This window comes from Lissotriton vulgaris, chromosome 7 (genome assembly GCF_964263255.1).
Source record: "Lissotriton vulgaris chromosome 7, aLisVul1.2, whole genome shotgun sequence".
In the NCBI taxonomy this organism is placed as follows: Eukaryota; Metazoa; Chordata; class Amphibia; order Caudata; family Salamandridae; genus Lissotriton; species Lissotriton vulgaris.
In genome coordinates this window covers 213544664-213565293 of record NC_141695.1, presented here as the reverse complement: position 1 = coordinate 213565293, position 20630 = coordinate 213544664, and positions in this window count along the sequence as shown.

Here is a 20630-nt window from a genome sequence, read left to right as displayed (position 1 = left end):
AGTAGCCTCCTGGACAGGAAGACCACGGGTTGATCCAAGCCCTCATCATTTAGCTGCGATAACACTGCCCCAATGCCATGTTCTGACGCATCTGTTTGGACAATGAATTCTCTAGCAAAATCAGGGGCCTTGAGAATGGGAGCGGAACACAATGCTTGTTTCAAGGTCAGGAAGGCTCGCTGGCAAGCCTCCGTCCAGACTACCCGTCGGGGTTGCTTTTTGGAAGTAAGCTCAGTGAGAGGGGCCACGATAGTGCCATACCCCTTCACGAAGCGACGGTAATATCCAGTGAGGCCCAGGAAGGCTCGGACCTCTGTTTGAGTCTTGGGGGGCTCCCAGGCGATGATAGCCTCAATCTTTGCTTGGAGGGGCTGCACCGTCCCTCTGCCCACCAAGTGGCCTAGGTACACCACCGACCCCTGTCCGATCTGACACTTGCTGGCCTTGATGGTCAATCCAGTCTGTTGCAGGGCATGAAGAACAGCTTGCAGATGCTGCAAATGGTCCTCCCAGCTGCTACTGAAGACAGCAATGTCGTCCAGGTATGCAGCAGAAAAAGCTTCCATTCCAGAAAGGACTCTGTTCACCAGCCGCTGAAAAGTGGCAGGGGCATTCTTGAGCCCAAAGGGCATCACGCGAAATTGGTAGTGTCCCTCAGGTGTAGAGAAGGCTGACCTTTCCTTCGCCTCCTCGGTAAGGGAAATCTGCCAGTACCCTGAAGTTAGGTCAAAGGTACTTAAGTATTGAGCAGCTCCCAGCCGGTCAATCAGCTCATCCGCCCGTGGGATAGGATGGGCATCAGTTTTGGTCACTGAGTTCAAGCCTCGGTAGTCCACACAGAATCTCAATTCAGGTGTGGTGCCTGGTGGGGCAGCCTTTGGTACCAAAACCACCGGGCTAGACCAAGGGCTTCCAGAAGGTTCAATCACTCCCAGCTCCAGCATCTTGGCGACTTCACCCTTGATGCTGGCCTTCACCTTGTCCGACAGCCGGTAGATTTTAGACTTCACAGGTGGGCTGTCTCCTGTGTCCACGTCATGGGTACACAGGTGGGTCCTACCCGGGACAAGGGAGAACAGAGAAGAAAATTGCTCCAGGATCTGGCGGCAATCACCCTGCTGTTCAGGAGTTAGGGATGGTGAGAGAATTACTCCCTCCACCGACCCATCCTTTTCTTGGGACGAGAGAAGATCAGGGAGAGGTTCGCTTTCTTCTTCCTCTGCTCCATCGGTTACCATCATCAAGACAACCGCGGGCCTCTCATGATGTGGCTTGAGGCGATTGGCATGCAGCACCCTGTGGGGCTGCCTTGGGGCTTTAAGATCCACCAAGTAGGTGGACTTCCCCTTCCTTTCCAACACCTCAAAGGGGCCTGTCCAACGGTCCTGGAGGGCATTTAGCTCTCCAGGTTCCATCACCCACACCTTCTGTCCAGGCTCCAGTTCCACTGGGTGAGCGTTGTGGTCATACCACTCTTTCATTACTGCTTGGCTGGCCTCCAAGTTGTCTGAAGCTTGCTTCCACAACTTAGCCATTTGGCTCCGGAAGGCCAGCATGTAGCTCACCACGTCCTGGGGAAGTTTTCTGGGAGTCCGTTCCCATCCGTCCTTCACCAGGCTGAGAGGTCCCCGTACAGGGTGCCCGTACAAAAGTTCGAAGGGGCTGAAGCCCACTCCCTTTTGTGGCACTTCCCTGTAAGAAAACAAGAGACAGGGTAGGAGGATGTCCCATTTCCTCCGCAGGCTCTCAGGTAGACTCCTGATCATACCTTTCAAGGTTTTGTTAAACCTTTCCACAAGACCATTGGTTTGTGGGTGATAAGGAGTGGTAAACCGATAGGTAACTCCACACTCCTTCCACATAGCCCGCATGTACGCTGAAAGGAAGTTAGTCCCCCTGTCGGACACAACCTCCTTGGGGAAACCCACTCGGGTAAAGATCCCCATCAGGGCCCTTGCCACCACAGGTGCAGTGATGGTCCTCAGAGGTATGGCCTCTGGGTACCGTGTGGCATGATCCACCAAAACCAGTATGAACCGGTGACCAGCTGACGTTGGTGGATCCAATGGCCCTACAATGTCGATGCCCACCCTCTCAAAGGGGGTGCTAACGACAGGTAGTGGTTCCAGGGGAGCTTTAAGCTTCACTCCTGTTTTCCCACTAGCTTGGCAGGACACACACGTCCGACAGTATGTGTCAGACGCCACTTTCATTCGAGGCCAATAGAAGTGGTGGACAAGCCGGGCAAAGGTCTTGTCCTGTCCTAGATGCCCTGCCAATGGTATCTCATGAGCCAGTTCCAGTAGAAAGGCTCTAAAGCATTGAGGGACCACCAAGGCTCTGGCTGAACCATGGCCAGGTGCCTTGGGCTCACTGTAGAGGAGTCCATCCTCCCAGTAAATCCGGTAACTCCCTTCAATGTTTCCTGCTGCCTGGGCGTTGGCCTGTTGCCGCAGCCCCTCGAGAGTAGGACACTCTTTCTGAGCTTCACAGAATTCCTCCCTGGAAGGACCTCCCTCCACATGCCATTCAGTAGGGATGGGTAGGTTCTCCAAGGAAGCAACATTCTCCCCTGTGGACTCCAGATCCACCTCCGCAGGTGGTCCAGCTGTCTCACGAGGTGGAGATGTCGAGGCAGGGTCCTCCGGCCTCTTGTCCTTCTCCTCTCTGGCAGCCGGCTGGGCCATTGTTCCAGGCTCCAGCGTAAGCAACTTTTCCCTTCGGGCAGTTGCTGACCTTGTGCTGACACAAGTCCAGTCAGGGGGTCCCAGCATCTCAGAGTGAGTCTGGTACTCCACCCTCCTCCAAGCATTGTGCTCCATATCATTCCCTAACAGGCAGTCAACAGGCACGGCAGGGCTTACGGCAACTCGAAGTGGACCTGCAACCCCTCCCCACTCAAAGGGAACCTCAGCCACAGGGTAGTGGCCCAATCTGCCGTCAGCCATTACGGCGGGATGGAGTACATCTGGGATGACCTGCTCTGGAGACACCAGCTGACTCCTTACCATAGTCATGCTGGCTCCTGTGTCTCTCAGAGCCTCCCCTCTACGGCCATTGATGGTGACCCACTGCTCATACTTAATAGTATTGGAAGGCAGCTGGGTCTTGGGAACCATCTCCTTATCTCCCAGGGACACTAAAGTGACACCCGCCCGCTCCCCTCCATTAACCAAAGGCATCTCCTCCCCGAGCACTACACTAGTGATTCCCGGGGCTTTTCCTCCAGTGGGAGGGGGTGGTCTTTTTGGGCATCTCACATCTCCTTTATAGTGTCCCACACCACCACACTCAAAACAATGAACAACCCTTGGCTGCTGGCTTTGGCCAGGGGTAGGGTTGCGAGGGGGGTTACTCTTAGGGATGAATCCTCTGCCCCTTCCTTGCGAAGTATTTTGTGGCCCTTTTGAGAACTCCCTCTTAGTTTCCCCTCCCTCTTTCTTCTGGGGGGCGCCCTGTCCTGGCTTCTGGGAATTCCCTCCAGTCCCCTTAGTCGACACCCGGGTACTAACCCAGATGTCCGCCTCCTCAGCAAGCTTCCTGGGGCTGGTCAGCTTGCTGTCCACCAGATGCTGTCTTAGCTCGGGAAGACACTTCTCGAGTAGGTGTTCCTTGAGTATGAGGTCATATAGTCCCTCATAGTCCCCTACTTCGCTGCCTCTTACCCAACCCTCCAGGGCCTTCCTGGAGTAGTCCAAGAAATCTACCCAGTTTTGCGTGCCCAGCTTGTAGCTGCCCCGAAACTTTTGTCTATATTTCTCAGGGGTCAACCCAAACTTCTTGAGCAGCGCTGATTTCATAGCCGGATAATAGGTCTGTTCACTCGTGTCAAGGGCCAACAAAGTATCCCTGCCAGTGGGGGGCATGTATTTGTATAACCCACCTCCCCAGTGGACTTCCAGAATCCCATGGGCCCTCAGCGAGACCTCGTAGGCGGCTAACCATTTAGCAATGTCGTCGCTGGGTACATAACAAGCCATAATGTCTTTTGGTAGGTACGGTCTAGGTTCTCGGGTGTTGGTTTGGTTATCGCTGCCACCATTCTCTGGTTTGGGGGTACGTAAGTTTAGGGCTTGCAAATCCATCTCCTTGATGGTCCGCTCATGCTCCAACCTCTTTTCCTCCCTCACCATGTCCATCCTGGCTAGTTCTATTCTCATCCTCCTCTCCTCCCTCCTGTCTTCTAACTCGGCGTCGGTCAGGCCCCTCTCTGACACACTACTGCCCACTCTAGAAGGTGTTCTAGGACCTGTTACAAGGTTCTCCCCTCCCGCCTGGTACAGTGTTGTGGTCTCCAGGACAGTGTCCTTGTCACTCTCTTCAGGATCTACCTCCTCCCCGGAATGAGCCTCTACCCATGCCCGAATACTGGTCAGCAGCTCAACTTTCCTGGCGCCTTTCTTGAAAAACACCCCCTGCTGCTGACACCATTCTTTCAATTGAGGCACAGTATAATTGTCTAGCTCTTCCACATTTATCTCCATTCTTGTTTGAAGTATAAAATGCTACACAAGAGAAATCCACAGAGTGACCTGAGGTCAACCTCCACCCACCGCCAGAAGTCAATTTAGAAAAACCAAAAATGTAAATTAGGAGGGCCGCAGGGAGAAAACTCCAGGTGGGGTCTCGTGGTTGTCACTGCGTTACTAATAAGTAAGTGTAAGTACAGATCCGCTATCCCACCGCTGCCACACCAATTATGTTGGACCTAGATTCCCCAAGCCTACATATGGTAGCTTGGCACAGTAGTGGTCTACAGCTAACTCCAGGCGTTGGCTAAGTACTTACACAGCTTACCCACAGTAACACAGTGATGAACCACTAAAATAAAGACACAACACCTCTGTTTGCAAAAATACCGTTACCTTTTATAAAAATAATATGGCTCTTTGGATTTGAAATCATACAGGTTATAACATCAATTGCTTGTAGGAATGAATATACACTTTTACCATGGAAGTTAATTTTCACTCTTCCAGCTGTGGAAAAAGACAGTAAACCACATTCAATTAACAAGGGTTCAGCAAGGTATAAAAGTAACTCGTTTGATAATTCATGGGAAACCCATTAGTTTCACCCTATGCAGGATTACTTACATTAATACATCATGTCAGCAATACTTCATCAATACAGTTTACCAATTCACGGATTAGTTTATAACCTGCCAGACAATGCCCTTGATCTCTTTATCTGCACCTTAACTCTGTGCTAGCTTACACACACAGGGGGATCTGTAAGAATACCACTGGTTTTACAGCTTCTCACAACAGTTGTTAGGAGTTTCTGAAGGAAGCTCCCTTCTAACCAGACCTGTCAGCGCTCTTCTGACATTAATTTAAGTTCCCTACTAATTTCTAGCTTAATAGCCACTTATCAGAGCCTACAGAAATGAGGTTGGGGTTATGTAACTCTTTTTCTTTTCCCCCCTCGCTTATTCTGTCACAGTGTAAGATTCAACGTTGCTAGGATAACCGATCACTTGGTCAGGCGCTGTGATTTATGATACTAGCGCTACACCAAGGAAGCTTTAGCTCTCTTCCTTCTTAACCCCCCACTCTCCTTACTGTCTTGGCGGCTAGTGCCACAGTTCACCGGTCTGTACTTGGTGCCCGCCTCCGAGGCTTTGTTGTAGTTCGGCCCGATGGTCCGTTTACCACTGGGACGCTAGGGCTGGCCGGTCAGTCTTTCTCACGTGCGCTGGCCTCGCTGGTATCGCTCACACGCAGGGAAGGGTAATGAAGACGAGGCGGTGCTCTTGAAGATCTTCCGGCGCCTCCTCAGCTAAGCCGGCAGTCGCGCTGATCCTCCGGGCATGCGCAGACGCTCTCGTCCCTCTCCCGCCTCTGCACTCGCTGTCAGGAAGGACGCTGCTCCTCACGTCGCCGCTGCTCTCCTGGGCCTGCCCGACCCTAGGCCCCTCCTGCTTTTGATAGCGGGCGCGCTCAGGGCATGCGCGAAAGCGTTTCCTCGCTTCTCCTGACGCGCTTGGTGCCCCCGGGGTCCCGCAGACGGACCACACAGCGCCGCTCCTCACACGCTGTCACTTTCCTCACCCGGCTCCAGAGGAAGTACCTCCCTGATCGGGCACTCGCTCCTCCAGGTGTTTCAGGCTCCGCAGTTCCCCAACCACCTCAAGGCGCTTCAAGGGGTCCACAAATGACTCGACACCCTGGTAGGTGCAGCGCTGGGCAGGGGATATGGGACTGAGTTTCAGGAAGCAGGTCCTGTCAGTTTTTACAGGAATGCTGATCCAGAAGGGTCTTTCTTCTCACGTAGCTCGATTCATTGGTCAATAATTGATGTCTTGGTAGAGCGATCGGTCAAAGGCTGAAGGGGGAACAATCCTCTGAAGTAACTGTCAGCCTCAGTGACAAACTAGCTGCTCTCAGTGTGTCCACCTCCTCTCACCACTGCCTCACTCCTCTACTCTGGGGTCAGCACAAAATGGCTGCTGGTCACTGGCCTTATATAGGTTGGCCTGAGACCTGCAGAAGTCTCCAGTAGGTTCTAGAAAGTTCCTTAATGCTATCCTATGGACCTATCCTCCAGTAGTGTCCGTTATGACAGTTGGTGGACACCATTTTAGGTCCCTGGAGATCCCTAAGGTTTCAAGGGGGTGACTAGGCCTCACAAGTGATGAGGGAAAAATGGCGTCATCGCCAAGGAACACCTAGCCCCCTGACAGCATAAAAAAACTCCTGATGGACACATGTAAAAATAAAAATAGAAACTCTGGGAGGCCAAGGGGGACAAAAATAAATCATGGTGGTTAGAGTCTTCCCAGAAGCAGACAGGTCTAACACGCTGTGTTTATTTCCTATAAGCTTCCGATATTGACTAGCGCTGTGCTTGTGTGCTGACGCTGTGTTTATTTCCCATAAGCTTCCAATACTGTCTAGCGCTGTGCTTGTGTGCGGACGCTGTGTTTATTTCCCATAAGCTTCCGATACTGACTAGCGCTGTGCTTGTGTGCTGACGCAGTGTTTATTTCCCAAGAGCGTCTGACATTGACTAGCGCTGTGCGTGATCACCAACAGCTGAAAGCTTCTGGAATTGACTAGCGCTGTGCTCTTTAACTGTGTTCCCCCTGTATAGCGCTGCGTTAGCCCGCTTGGCAGCTCGTTCTTTGAGAGATTGTAAACCGACCTGCTGGTCCATTTGCTGCCCCTGCCTCACTTTCACTTTCACCCTCCATTTTCTTTGTTGCAGTTCCCTGGCCCGCCCCTCCTCCCCGCTACCGCCTCCCAGCTGCTGCCCCTCCCACGCTCCGCCCCCTTCAACATCCATTTATGACCAATGCCTCCACGCGCTACGGCCGCGCCGAAGGTGCGCCAAAGGTAAGCCCGTCTACGCCCGTCCGTGCCTGGACCGCGACCAGCGCCAGAGCCCCTGGTCCTCGTAATGCCCACCCCTCCCGCATTACTTACGATGCCACCACCCTCCTAGCCCTCAACCCCGGCCATTCCCCCAACTGCGTCCAAGCCGCTCCTGGACACACCCATGGACCCTTTTCCTGCTACTCCTGCAAGTTCGACGGCACCAAGAACAACTCCTCATCCACGAACACACAACAGATATCCGATCCCAACCACCTACAATGCATCCTGCTCAACACCCGCTCGGTCCACAGACACGCCATTGACCCCTGGAATCTACTCGACACCATCTCTCCGGACGTCGCCTTCCTAACAGAAACATGGATGAATACCTCTTCAGCCCCAGACATCACCATTGCCATCCCGGAAGGCTATAAGATCATTTGCAAGGACCGCACCGGCCACACAGGAGGCATCGCTATCGTCCATAAGAAATCCATCCGCATCTCAACCAGCTCAGACGTCAATCTCGCCAACTCTGAACACCTTCACTTCCAGATCCACATCGACCCCAAGACCACACTCAGAGGCACCCTCCTTTACAGGCCACCAGGACCCCGCGCACAATTTAGTGAAGACATCACAGACTTCATCACTCCACACGCGCTCCCCTCCGAGGACTACATCCTTTTGGGAGACCTCAACTTTCACCTTGAAAAGAACAACGACCGCAACACCACCACCCTTTTGGACAACCTCGCAAACCTCGGACTTAAACAACTTGTCACTACCCCCACCCACATCGCAGGTCACACACTCGACCCCATCTTCACCTCCAGCAAGCATGTTTCCTTCAGCCACAGCACAACTCTCCTTTGGACTGACCACAGCTGCGTTCACTTCACCTACAACAAGCCTACATCCAACAACCACCCCCGACCCACACTGCAAAGAAACTGGAACAAAATCACCATCGACCAGATCTCCTCATCGCTTCTTCAAAAGCCCCCCGCCCAATCCTCTAACCCCGACCAAGCAGCCACCAACCTCACCCAATGGCTATCCAACAGCGCCGACATCCTAGCACCACTGAAAAAACGACAAATCAAACTAGGCAGCAAGAAGGCCTCCTGGTTCAACGATGACCTTAAGAAATTCAAGAAATTCTGTCGCTCCCTCGAGAAGGCCTGGAAAAAAGACCCAACCACCAGCACCAAGGACGCCTTCAAAAACGCCACCCGCATACACCACCAACTAATCCGAAATGCCAAGAAAGCAGCCTTCAAGGACCGTCTAGATAACAACGCCCACAACAGCAAGGAATTATTCAACATCGTCAAGGAATTTACCAACCCATCAGCCAACTCCAACGACATCACCCCCTCTCAAGCCCTCTGCAACTCCCTAGCTTCATTCTTCCACAACAAGATCGCAGACATCCACAACAGCTTCGACAACCAACCCGAAGACCAACCCACCCAACCCTCTGCAGGACCTCCACCCCCCTTGAACATCCTCAATGACTGGAAGCCAATCTCTACCGAGGACACCATCCGTCTGATGAACTCTATCGACTCAGGATCCCCCACAGACCCTTGCCCTCACTACATCTTTAACAAAGCAGACTCCATTATTGCACCGCACCTCCGAGACGTCATCAACTGCTCCCTCAACTCCGCAACCTTCCCGGAAAGTTGGAAACATGCCGAACTCAGCGCCCTCCCGAAGAAACCCACAGCTGACCCCACCGAACTCAAAAACTATCGCCCTATCTCACTCCTTCCATTCCCGGACAAAGTCATCGAGAAAGCTGTCAACAACCAGCTCGCCGCCTTCCTCGAAACCAACAAATCCCTCGACTCCTCACAATCCGGCTTCCGAGCCAAGCACAGCACCGAAACCGCCCTCATCGCAGCAACAGACGACATTCGGACTCTACTGGACAATGGAGACACAGTCGCCCTCATCCTCCTCGACCTCTCCGCAGCCTTCGACACAGTCTGTCATAGCACCCTTTTACAGCGCCTCAGAAACGTCGGAATCCAAGGAAAAGCACTGGAATGGATCACCTCGTTCCTCACCGGAAGAACCCAGAGAGTCCGCCTTCCACCATTCAAGTCAGAGGCTACTGAAGTCATCTGCGGCGTACCTCAAGGGTCCTCACTCAGTCCCACCCTCTTCAACGTTTACATGAGCCCCCTCGCGACCATCGCACGCCAACATAACCTCAACATCATCTCCTACGCCGACGACACTCAACTGATCCTATCACTCACCAGAGACCCTAACACAGCCAAAACCAACCTACACGAAGGAATGAAAGAAGTAGCCGAATGGATGAAGCACAGCCGTCTGAAACTGAACTCGGACAAAACAGAAGTCCTCATCCTAGGTACCTCCCCCTCCGCCTGGGAAGACTCTTGGTGGCCAGAGGCCCTTGGAAAAGCACCCATCCCGACGGACCACGCACGGAACCTGGGCGTCATCCTGGATTCCTCACTCTCGATGAACAGACAAGTCAACGACGTCTCTTCATCTTGCTTCAACATTCTTCGCATGCTCAAAAAAACATTTCGCTGGATCCCTACCGAAACTAGAAAAACAGTCACCCACGCTCTGGTCACGAGCCGACTGGACTACGGAAACACCCTCTACGCCGGCACCACCGCAAAACTCCAGAAAAAACTACAACGCATCCAGAACGCCTCAGCCAGGCTCATATTAGACATCCCGCGTAAAGAACACATCTCTGATCACCTGAAAAACCTCCACTGGCTCCCCGTCAATAAGAGAATCACTTTCCAGCTCCTAACCCACGCACACAAAGCACTCTACGAAATCGGACCCGAATGCCTCAACACACGACTATCCTTCTACACCCCCTCCCGCCAGCTACGATCCTCCAACCAAGCCCTTGCCACTGTACCTCGCATCAACAAAACCACCATGGGAGGTAGATCCTTTTCCTACCTAGCAGCTAAAACTTGGAACTCACTTCCCACTCACCTTCGCCTTACTCAGAACCACCTATCATTCAGAAAGCAACTCAAAACATGGATATTCGACAAGTAACTCCCCACCCTTCTTCAAGCGCCTTGAGACCCTCTGGGTATGTAGCGCGCTATACAAATCTTTTGACTTGACTTGACTTGACTGAGTAGCTCGGGATACCAGTATCTTCGTGCCCAGTCCGGAGCCACAAGGATGACTTGGGCCCGGTCTCGCCTGATCTTCTTTAGCACTCTGGTCAAAAGTGGTATAGGCGGAAAGGCGTACAACAGACCTCAGCTCCACTTGCGACGAAAAGCATCACCGAGCGAGTGCCGCCTTGGAAATTCCAACGCGCAGCACTGATGACATTGCGCGTTCTCTTCGGTGGCGAATAGATCTAACCAAGGCTCTCCCCACTGCTGAAAGAGACCTTGCGCCACGTCAGAGTTCAGACGCCATTAGTGATCCATCATGCACCGACGGCTGAGTTTGTCCGCCCTGGCGTTCAGGGAACTGCCAGGTGTTGAACCACCAGGGTCACGCCCTGATGTTCCAGCCATTGCCAGAGGCGCAGAGCCTCCTGACACAGGGTCCACGACCCCACCCCGCCCTGTTTGTTGGAGTACCACATGGCGGTGGTGTTGTCCGTGAACACCGGCACTACACTCCCCCAGACAGAGGGGAGGAATGCTTTCAGTGCAAGCCGGATCGCACGTAGTTCCAGAAGGTTGATGTGAAGCCGGGACTCCGCAGGAGACCAGAGGCATCTGATCTTCGCCTCTCCCATGTGGCCCCCCTAGCCCAGGAGGGACACATCCATCAAGACTACGTGCTCCGGTTGGGGTAGGGAGAGGGATCTGCCGCTGACCCAATCGCGGTCAGTGACCCACCACTGCAATTGTCTCGCAGTGCCCTCCGAGATCAGGACGTGGTCGGACAGGTTGCCCTGATGCTGGGCCCACTGAAACTTCAGGTCCCACTGCAGAGCCCATATCCGCCACCAGGCATGACGTATCAGAAGGATGCAGGAGGACATCAACCCCAGAAGCCGCAGCGTCAACCTGACCGAGACCCGGGATAAAGGCTGAAAGATCGGAATCAAAGTCTGATAAACCCGAAATTGCGCCGAGTCCAGAAGCGCACCGATGAAGAGAAGTTTCTGAGAGGGACACAGGTGTGACTTTGGCACATTGATGGAGAACCCCAGCAGGTGCAGGAGGTCAGCCGTAGTATGGAGGTGGCTGATGACTGTCTGGGACGAGCCCGCCTTCAACAACCAGTCGTCGAGTTAGGGGAAGACTGGCACCCCAAATCTGCGCAGAGGAGCTGCGACGACCTCTATCACTTTCGTGAACACCCAGGGGGGCGCTGGTAAGGCCGAAGGGGAGCACGGTAAACTGAAAGTGCTTGTGGCTTACCGTGAACCGCAGGTAGCACCGGTGGGACGGCAGGACGGGGATGTAAAAATACGCGTCCTGCAAGTCCATCGCCACCATCCAGTCTCCAGGGTCTAGGGCAGCTATGACCTGAGCCAAATTCAGCATCTTGAACGTCTCCTTCCGGAGGAAGCCGTTGACGTTCCGCAGGTCCAAGATAGGGCATAGGCCCCCTTTGCCCTTCTTGGGAACCAGAAAGTAGTGGGAGTAACAACCACACCCTACTTCTGGCCCAGGAACGCACTCAATGCCCCTTGGCCAAGAGGGCTGTAACTTCCTCTTGCAGAAGTTGCAATTGATTCCCCCGACATGCTGTGGTACTGCGGTGGCATGGCTGGAGGGGTCGCCTCGAAGGGGAGGGAGTAGCGCCTTCGGACGATTTCAGCACCCACTTGTCCGCCGTGATGGTTCACCAGTGTAGGAGGTGATGGCGAACCCTGCCCCCCACTGGCGTCAAATGGGCCTGAAAGCTCAGACTAGGAGGGTTTTGAGGCGGATGCTGTGGGGGTGGATGTGGACTGGCCTCGCCGCTGTCCCCTGGCACCGCCTCTGAGGTTACCACGTCCACGCCGCGCTGGATGTTAGTCTGCGGACCGTGGCTGGCAGGTCGTGAGGGGCGCCCCTTCCTTGGCTACGAAAGGAGCGAAAGGCAGAAGTTTGCTGGTGCTGGCCTGACAGGCCCAAGGACTTGGCCGTAGCCCTGGAGTCCTTGGAACGTTCAGGCGCACTGTCTGCCTTGTCGCCAAAGAGGCGACGGCCATCAAACGGCATGTCCATGAATTCTGGACATCAGCCGAAAAGTTGGCAGGCCTCACCCAGGCGTGGCGGTGAACCACCACCGTCGTGGGAATCGCCCTGCCCAGCAAGTCCGTGGTATCTAGCTCACATCGGATAGAGTACGGTGCTGCATCTCGCCCTTCCGCAAGGGCTTGAGCGAGTTTTACCCGGGCCTCCTCCGGGCAACCTGGCAGCACGTCCGCGACCGTGTCTCACAGAGAGTGGGTTTAACGGCCCAAAAGGCAAGAGGTGTTGACCGACCGCAACCCCAAACTGAGTGAGGAGAACAGCTTCTTACCGAACTGCTCATACCTTTTGGATTCCCGATCAGGTGGGGCAGTCAGGTATGCGGTCTGGGAGTTAAAGGCCTGGATAACCAGGCTCTCAGGGTGAGGTGGGTGGACAGGAAGCTAGGGTCGCCCGGGGCCAGGCGGTGGTGCCTGGCCACGATCCAATCTATAGGGGGACCTGTAGCGGGCCTGGACCAAGTGCCCAACAGAACGTCAGTAACTTCCTCATTAAACGGCAGTAGAGCCTCCGAAGTGCTTGCCTGCGGTTTAAGGACATTGGTGAGGAGGTTAGTCCTCACGGACGCGACGGGGAGCTCAAGACCCAAGGCCTTGGCCGCCCTCGTCAGCACCACGCTGTTAGCAGCCCCCTCCTCTTTAGTCACTGTAGGAGGGGAGACCACGCCAGTGTCGGGCGAAGTGTCCAAACCACTGGCCTCCCCTAGATCCACTGCCCAGTCCTGATACGGCTGGGACTCGTGCCAGAGGGTCCTCAGACCCCTCCCGATCCTCCTCATGTCCCATCTCCTGATAGTCAGGTGCAAAAGTTGGGGCCGGATCATAGAAGAATTGCTCTTCTCTCTGCATCGAATGCGGCGTCGAGTGATGCTGGTCCGACGTCGGATCCGGACCTAGGGAGGGACCGGGAACGACGTCGTCCAGGGACGGCGTCGCGGGCGACACCCTGGGGGTCGGTGCCGGGGTCATAAGGTCGACGAGCGGCAACCCGGATCCAGTGGAGCCCTGTGGTGTCGGGACAGGAGTCGTCGACGGCGCTGGGGCCGAAGCACCCAACGGCGCAGGGACCGAAGCACCCGGCCCCAGCCGGTAACGCGGGGCCCGAAGGTGCCACAGTGGGACCCGACAGAGGAGAGAGAGCGACCTCATGGCGATGAGGAAGTCATCGATCTCCTCCGGCGTCGCGTTCAGCCCAGGGACCAGCGGGTATGGAGCTGGCAGCGGCGCCTGTGGCTCCGCGTGGGCGGTGTCGCCCGAACCCCGGGCCGCATCGTGCGAGCGTCGGGGGTGGCATGGGGGGGAAGAGTCGGAAGTCGGAAGAGCAATGCAGACTCTTCGACTTCTTGTGCCTCTTACCTGAGGACTTGGAGCCCGACGAATGGTGTCGACTCGCCGAGCTGCGATGACTGTGGCCCCGCGACTGGTCCTTCAACCTCCTCCTCGACCTGGACCGTAAACGGCGCGAGGCCGACTGCCGGAGCTCGTGGGGCTTACGGGACCGCTCCCACCTAGACTTCGACGTCAAGGCCCGGAAGTCGGGGCACGATTTGTCGTCATGGTCGTCCCCAAGGCCATACAGGCACCGGCGATGGAGGTCGGTAACCAACATCAGTCAGTTGCAATCGGCACAGGGCTTGAACCCAGGCATCGCTACCGGCATAGATAGTCTGACGACACGAAATAGGATCAAAAAGATCAAAAAAGTTAGTCAAAAAAAGACTACGGAGTACTGCTTTTTCCGGATCTGCGCTTGCTTGCGCGGAAAATAGAAAAACTGACATCAGCACACAAGGGCGGTGTTTAAGTACTCCGATGACGTCATCCTGGTGCCAACGACAGACACGGAGCCGCAGACGACGCCTACCGACACGCAGGGGTACTGCTACGCAAAACTTTCCGGATCCAGTCTGACGCCTGGGGATATTCTAAGGTAAGGAATCTAACACTAACCTGTTTCTTTCAGATGCTGTGTTTACATCAACATGGGTCTCCTCACAGGCAAGGCCTACCTTGTGACAGTCATGCATGCTTTCTGATGAGACCTAGGAAAATTTGCTATTCTTTTGCCCAAAATATTTCAGACCAAGAGCTAGGTGGATTGTGCCTCTGTTTTGTCTCCTAAGATTTACAAATTGCACAAATGCTTTTAGAAGTTGTAAAAGCGATTTTACAAGCATGATAGAGTCTGTGATATCTAAATTTCTCTACGCTGCTTGGCCCATTAGACACAAAGAGATTGTCCGACCCATTAATGATTATCCCTATTTAAGGGCTCTGATTTGCCCTATTAAAGGGCTTGCGTTTGTTTATTTTGTCCCAAAAAAAACGCAAATACGTCCGTCTATGCTAATTGTATGTCGATGAACAATATCAGTGCAGCTCTTTTCGTATTCTTAACAATCATTTTTAGAAATGCTATTTTAACATTTCATTGAACATTATCATTAGAAAACATTACAGAAATGCAATAAAAATAGGTACGAGAAGTAAAAAGTGCTGTGGTATGTCGTGCAATAAATAAAGCCAATAAAAGACAGTTGTAGATCAAATACAGAATGTGGCGGCACTGAAGAGCAAATGAGTGAAGTTAATTGGTTAATCTAGCTGCCATGGTTAGCTTCCATGTTTTGGTGGTGATGTACTTACCATGTGAAAGAAGAATAGAATGGATTTTAAAGTGTAAGTTAGAAACAGGGATAGCAAAAGAGGGTAGGAGTGAGGGGGCGTGTATCCCAAGATGCTTATTGTGGGGATTAGGTACTTAAATTGTATTAATCTTGTGTGTTATAACATATCATAGGAATTGTGTAGCCACTTAAGCTTTCCAGTTTAACACCAGAAGGTAGTATTTGTTCACCTAACACCCTGAGAAATGTTTCTACCAGGTCTCCTCATCAATATGGTGCATGGACATTCTGAATCAGCTACAATCTGTATCTGCACCCCTGAATTTAACTTCAAAGCAGACCTAAGCAGTTGTTTAGCAACGCCTAATGCACCATAAATTATATCTGCAAAAAAAACTGCTCACATCAACTGGAAGGAGCAGAACCACCATCTGTGCCAGCTCCCTAAGAGCATGGGGTAGTGGGCCAAAAGGCATATAGCATTACCAAACAAAGGGCCAGATTACATTGTGAGACAACTTCTTCCAATCTACATCCAGCGGATGGATGAAGATAGAGGAGGGAGGGTGGGGGCATTGTGTACAATACTGAGATAGAGTGATATCTGCCTTACTGACTGTCAGACTCAGTATTAGAAGAACGACAACCCAGGTCACCATGATCCAAACAGTAACATTATAGATGCACTTGTTTTTAAATGTTTCCTTCACGCTGTGTTGTGATGCTATTTTGCACAGTCTCTAAAGCTGACTACTAGCTTCTGTGTTATCTTGTTATTTGCCCTGCATCTCGCACTTTCAGGCGCCTGAGGCGGAAGCCGGGAGACCTTAGAGCTTTCTATACTTTTAAAATCCTTCTTCCTTACCTGCATCTCTTCATTTCTGCGCCGCGCTGCCCTGCCTGCAGCCTTCCCAGCCTTCCTGACGGCACATAGAGGTGCTCAGGGAGTCCCTGGGACCTGCTGAAGCGCATTTGGTGGCAGCCATCTTGGGGGTAGGCAGTTGCACGGGCGGCAGTCTAGTGGTGCAGCTTCACACCGGACGGCCAGCGACGGCTTAAAAACTGCGAGCCGGCAGTGCCCTGGTTAGACCCTCGCTTGCTTCATTTCACCTGAGGCGGAAGCCGGGTGTGAGTGACTCGTTTAGCGCTGACATACTAGCTATTTTAATACTATAGATGCACTTGTTTTTAACTGTTTCCTTCACGCTGTGTTGTGATGCTATTTTGCACAGTCTCTAAAGCTAACTACTAGCTTCTATGTTATCTTGTTATTTGCTCCGCACCTCGCACCTTCAGGCGCCTGAGGCGGAAGCCGGGTGACCTTAGAGCTTTCTATATTTTTAAAATCCTTCTTCCTTACCTGCATCTCTTCATTTCTGCGCCGCACTGCCCTGCCTGCAGCCTTGCCAGCCTTCCTGACGTGACATAGAAGTGCTCAGGGAGTCCTTGGGACCTGCTGACGCGCATTTGGTGGCGGCCATCGTGGTGGTAGGCAGTTGCACGGGCGGCAGTCTAGTGGTGCAGCTTCGCACCGGACGGCCAGCGACGCCTTAAAACTAAGTGCGCTCCTCTCCGCGCAGCGGAGGCGCGCTGCGGAGGCGCCTAAGGAGCGCCGAAGGAAAGCCCGTCTGCGCCCGTCAGCGTCCCGGAGGCGGCCGGGTGCGGGCCCTACTGGCTGGGTGCTCTTTAGGATGATTACTTTCACAAGGGGTGAGCTTTTTGCTCTGAGACATCCGAATGACTCATGTTCTGCGGTCTTTCCTAAGTCGCATCGGTCGAACAACAGGTGTCCGGCCTGTGGCTGGCAACCTGGCGATCGCCGCATTGCTTCTCGAACCCTCCCTCTCCTAGTACTAGTTGTCTATTGGTTAACACTAGATCTTTAAGCAAGCATGCGGTTGATATCCACAACCTTCTGACAGACTCCAGACCTCACTGTCTATTTCTGACTGAAATCTGGCTGGGTGAGGGCGCGGGCCCTGACTTTGCTAGCGCCATTCCCCCGAGCCATGCTAATTACAGGAAAGATAGAGTTAAGGGGAAGGGAGGTGGTGTCGCCCTGGTTATTGATAGGAGTATTGCTTGCTCTATTATTCCAGTGGACAACATCACAGGCTGTGGAGTTCTTGCCTTCTCACTCTCCTTCTCCCCTCATCAATCCTGTACTGGTCTGCTGGTCTACAGACCCCCTGGTCCTATGGGCACCTTCCTCGAAGAACTCCACTCATTGATCTCCACATTGTGCCTTAGATCTGACCATTGTCTGTTATTGGGCGATTTCAATATCCATATGGATAAGGAGGACGACCCGGACAGTATTAAGCTTAACTATATCACATCTGCCTTACAGTTCCTGCCTTACCTTCGCTCACCCACTCACTGCAAAGGACATATTTTGGATCAAATTTTCTCCCCTGTCCCTATCGTCCTGACTTCCCTTGCCCCTGTTTTGTGGTCAGACCACTTTCTAGCGGACTTTGAGATCCCACTTACTATTAAGAAAGTTGCTAACGGACACTGGCGTGACGCGCTTCCCTCCAGGGCTTTTCAGCATATCTCTCCAGTCATGCTGTCCAAGGCCCTTGAAACCCACCCTTGCCTACTAACAGGATCGCTTGTTACCGATCTCGATCTTCTTCAGGACTGGCTGACGCAACAATTAGCCATCCTCGCCCCCCCTTATTGCGCCAAAGCCGCGCTCAGTCAGATCCTCTGCCCCTTGGTTTTCTCCGGCTCTGGCCGCTAAACGACGACAATGCAAACAAGCCGAACAGACCTGGCGCAAACTCTATGACGCCAGCGCCAAAGAAACCTACAGGGCATTGATCAGGGACTATCATCATGATATCGCAGCTTGTAAAAAATCTTATCTGGCCAGCAAAATTGATGGCGCCTCCAACTCCTGAAAGATAGTTAAAGATTTCATCTCCCCTCCCTGGTCCACCCCTAAACTGACTCATTCTGAGTCCTGGATCTCCGAATTGGCAGACTTTTTCACCAACAAAATTAGGACTATTCAGGTCTCCTTCGGGACCACTACTCAGGATTCCCCTCCCCTCGCAAGATCTCTTGACCCTCCCCAGACCCTGACCACTCCCTCCCTCTGGAACTTTCCTCCATTAGCTCTCCAGTCCTCCCTTGACCTCCTCTCCAAATTAAAACCTGGCTCCCCTCTAGACCCGTGCCCTGCCAAATTCCTGGCACTCATGGCCACTACCCTTAATCATCTCATTAACCCTATTCTTAACCTCTCGCTTAACACTGGTGAAGTACCTCAAGCTTGGAAGCAGGCCCTCATTTTGCCCCTTTTGAAGAAAGCCAATCTGAATCCGGAACTTCATTCCAACTATAGACCCATTTCCCTTTTGCCAGCTCTGGCGAAAGTGGCCGAAAAACATGTCCATTTCACCCTGTCCCACTTTTTAGAATCCAATGACATCTTGCACAAATCCCAATCTGGCTTCCGCTCAAATCTGAGCACTGAAACAGCTCTGCTTGAGGTCACTGAAGTGATTAGAGAAACCCTGGACAGGGGAGGAAAAGCTATGCTGGTGATGCTTGACCTATCTGCGGCCTTCGACACCGTCCCCCATGACTGTCTCCTATCTAGACTCTGGGAGATAGGTCTAAGGGGGCCGGTGTTCAGATGGTTTAGGTCATTCCTCACTGGCCGTCAGCAAACGATCTGGGCCCCACCTTTTTCTGCCGCAATGCCGCCTCTGGAGGTCGGAGTGCCGCAGGGCTCTATTCTGAGCCCCTCACTCTTTAATATCTATATGACCCCTCTGGCGGCACTTGCGGAGGATTTTGGGGCTCAGATCGTGTCGTACGCTGACAACACACAACTCCTGTTCACCTGCGACAGGGGACAGGAATTCGATGGGGCATCTATCCGGGGTTGCCTTGGGGCTGGTTTAGTCGGCACAGCCTCAAGTGCAACTCCAACAAATCCGAGGTTCTTTTCTTCGGTTGCCCCGCGGATCCCAAATGGAAAGATTGGTGGCCGGCGGCCATGTTCCCTCCCACCGGTGACTCAGGGGCTGCAAAAAACCTGGGCATTCAGGTTGATAACTGCCTCTCCTTTGGGGCTCAGGTGTCGGGACTAGTCGGCAAATGCTTTGCCATCCTAAAGATGCTGAGAAAGTTCCTGCCGCTTCTATCTTTGGAACACAGGAAGATTACTGTCCAGGCCCTGATCGGTTCTAGGCTGGACTATTCTAAAATTCTCTACCCTGGTCTGCCTGACTACTTCCTATCGCGTCTTCAGGTGGTGCAGAACTCGGCGGCCCGCGCCATCTTCGGCCTCCCCAGAAGAGCAAGGGCCAGTGAGCTTCTCAAGACTCTTCACTGGCTTCCCATGAAGAAGCGTTTCATCTTTAAGGCCCTGACCATCGCGTTTAAAGCCTTGCATGGTACAGGTGCCCGCTACCTTCAGAAATGGGTCTGCTTTTACTTTCCATCCAGATCCTTGCGCTCTTCTTCCCAGGCCAAGGCAGTCACTCCCATGATCCGTCGTGCTCGCTGTGGTGGGCGCTCTTTTAAATACCTCGCCCCGCAGCTATGGAATGATCTTCCTCTCTCTCTCAGATCCAGCCCCAATCTTTTGGCCTTCAGGAAAGACTTGAAGACCTTCCTTTTCCTGCAATAACACCGCCTGTTGAGCTATGCCCCCGTCACTCGCCTGTCTTTTTCCTCTCTGGACTTGCTGAGGCTCTGTCAGCGCCGGGACACTTCTCGGAGTAGCCGTGCGCTATAGAAGCACCCCTTTTAACATTAACATTAACACTGTGCAACTCTATTCCAGAAAACTGGAGCAGATCGGTCTATCCAAAATATACTTAATGGGTCCCATCAGTGCCAGACCAGAGTAATTTACATCATCAAAGTAGTTTTTCCTGTGTGATGGGCAACTGAAAAATCAAGACTTCTGCAGCTATGCTCAGTATCTGAAGAGGAAATTTTCTCCAAGTGATGATTTGGTACCCATCCAAGATCAACCTCAGGCTTGGACTCCACTGGCACATAGAAATCTTCTTGAAAGTTTAAAGAGGAGAAAGTAAAAAAAATAATTGACTTAAATTCTCACTCACCTTTTTTGATTAAACAATAGAGTAAGTAGAAGACCCAGAAGAATAAAGAGAGTACCTGGGGTTTTGGGGAAAGTGATTGCAAGCCACAAGACGACAAGACCACATGACGTCAGGATCACCCTAGGCCTCTGGCCATCTTCAACCCATGGAACGTGTGACACCTGGAAAACCAGGTGTGGGTTCTGCGTCTGAACCAGCCACAGAACGCCATTGGTCAGACAGCAAAATTAGGCAGAATCGGGATGGAGCCAATCTTCTGAACAAAGCAGACAGGGACAAGGGTAGAGACAAGAGGTATACCATGGGCTATGAAGCTCTTTGGCGTATGAAGGTGTACCAGATTAGATTAGAGGGGCAGAGCCTAAGC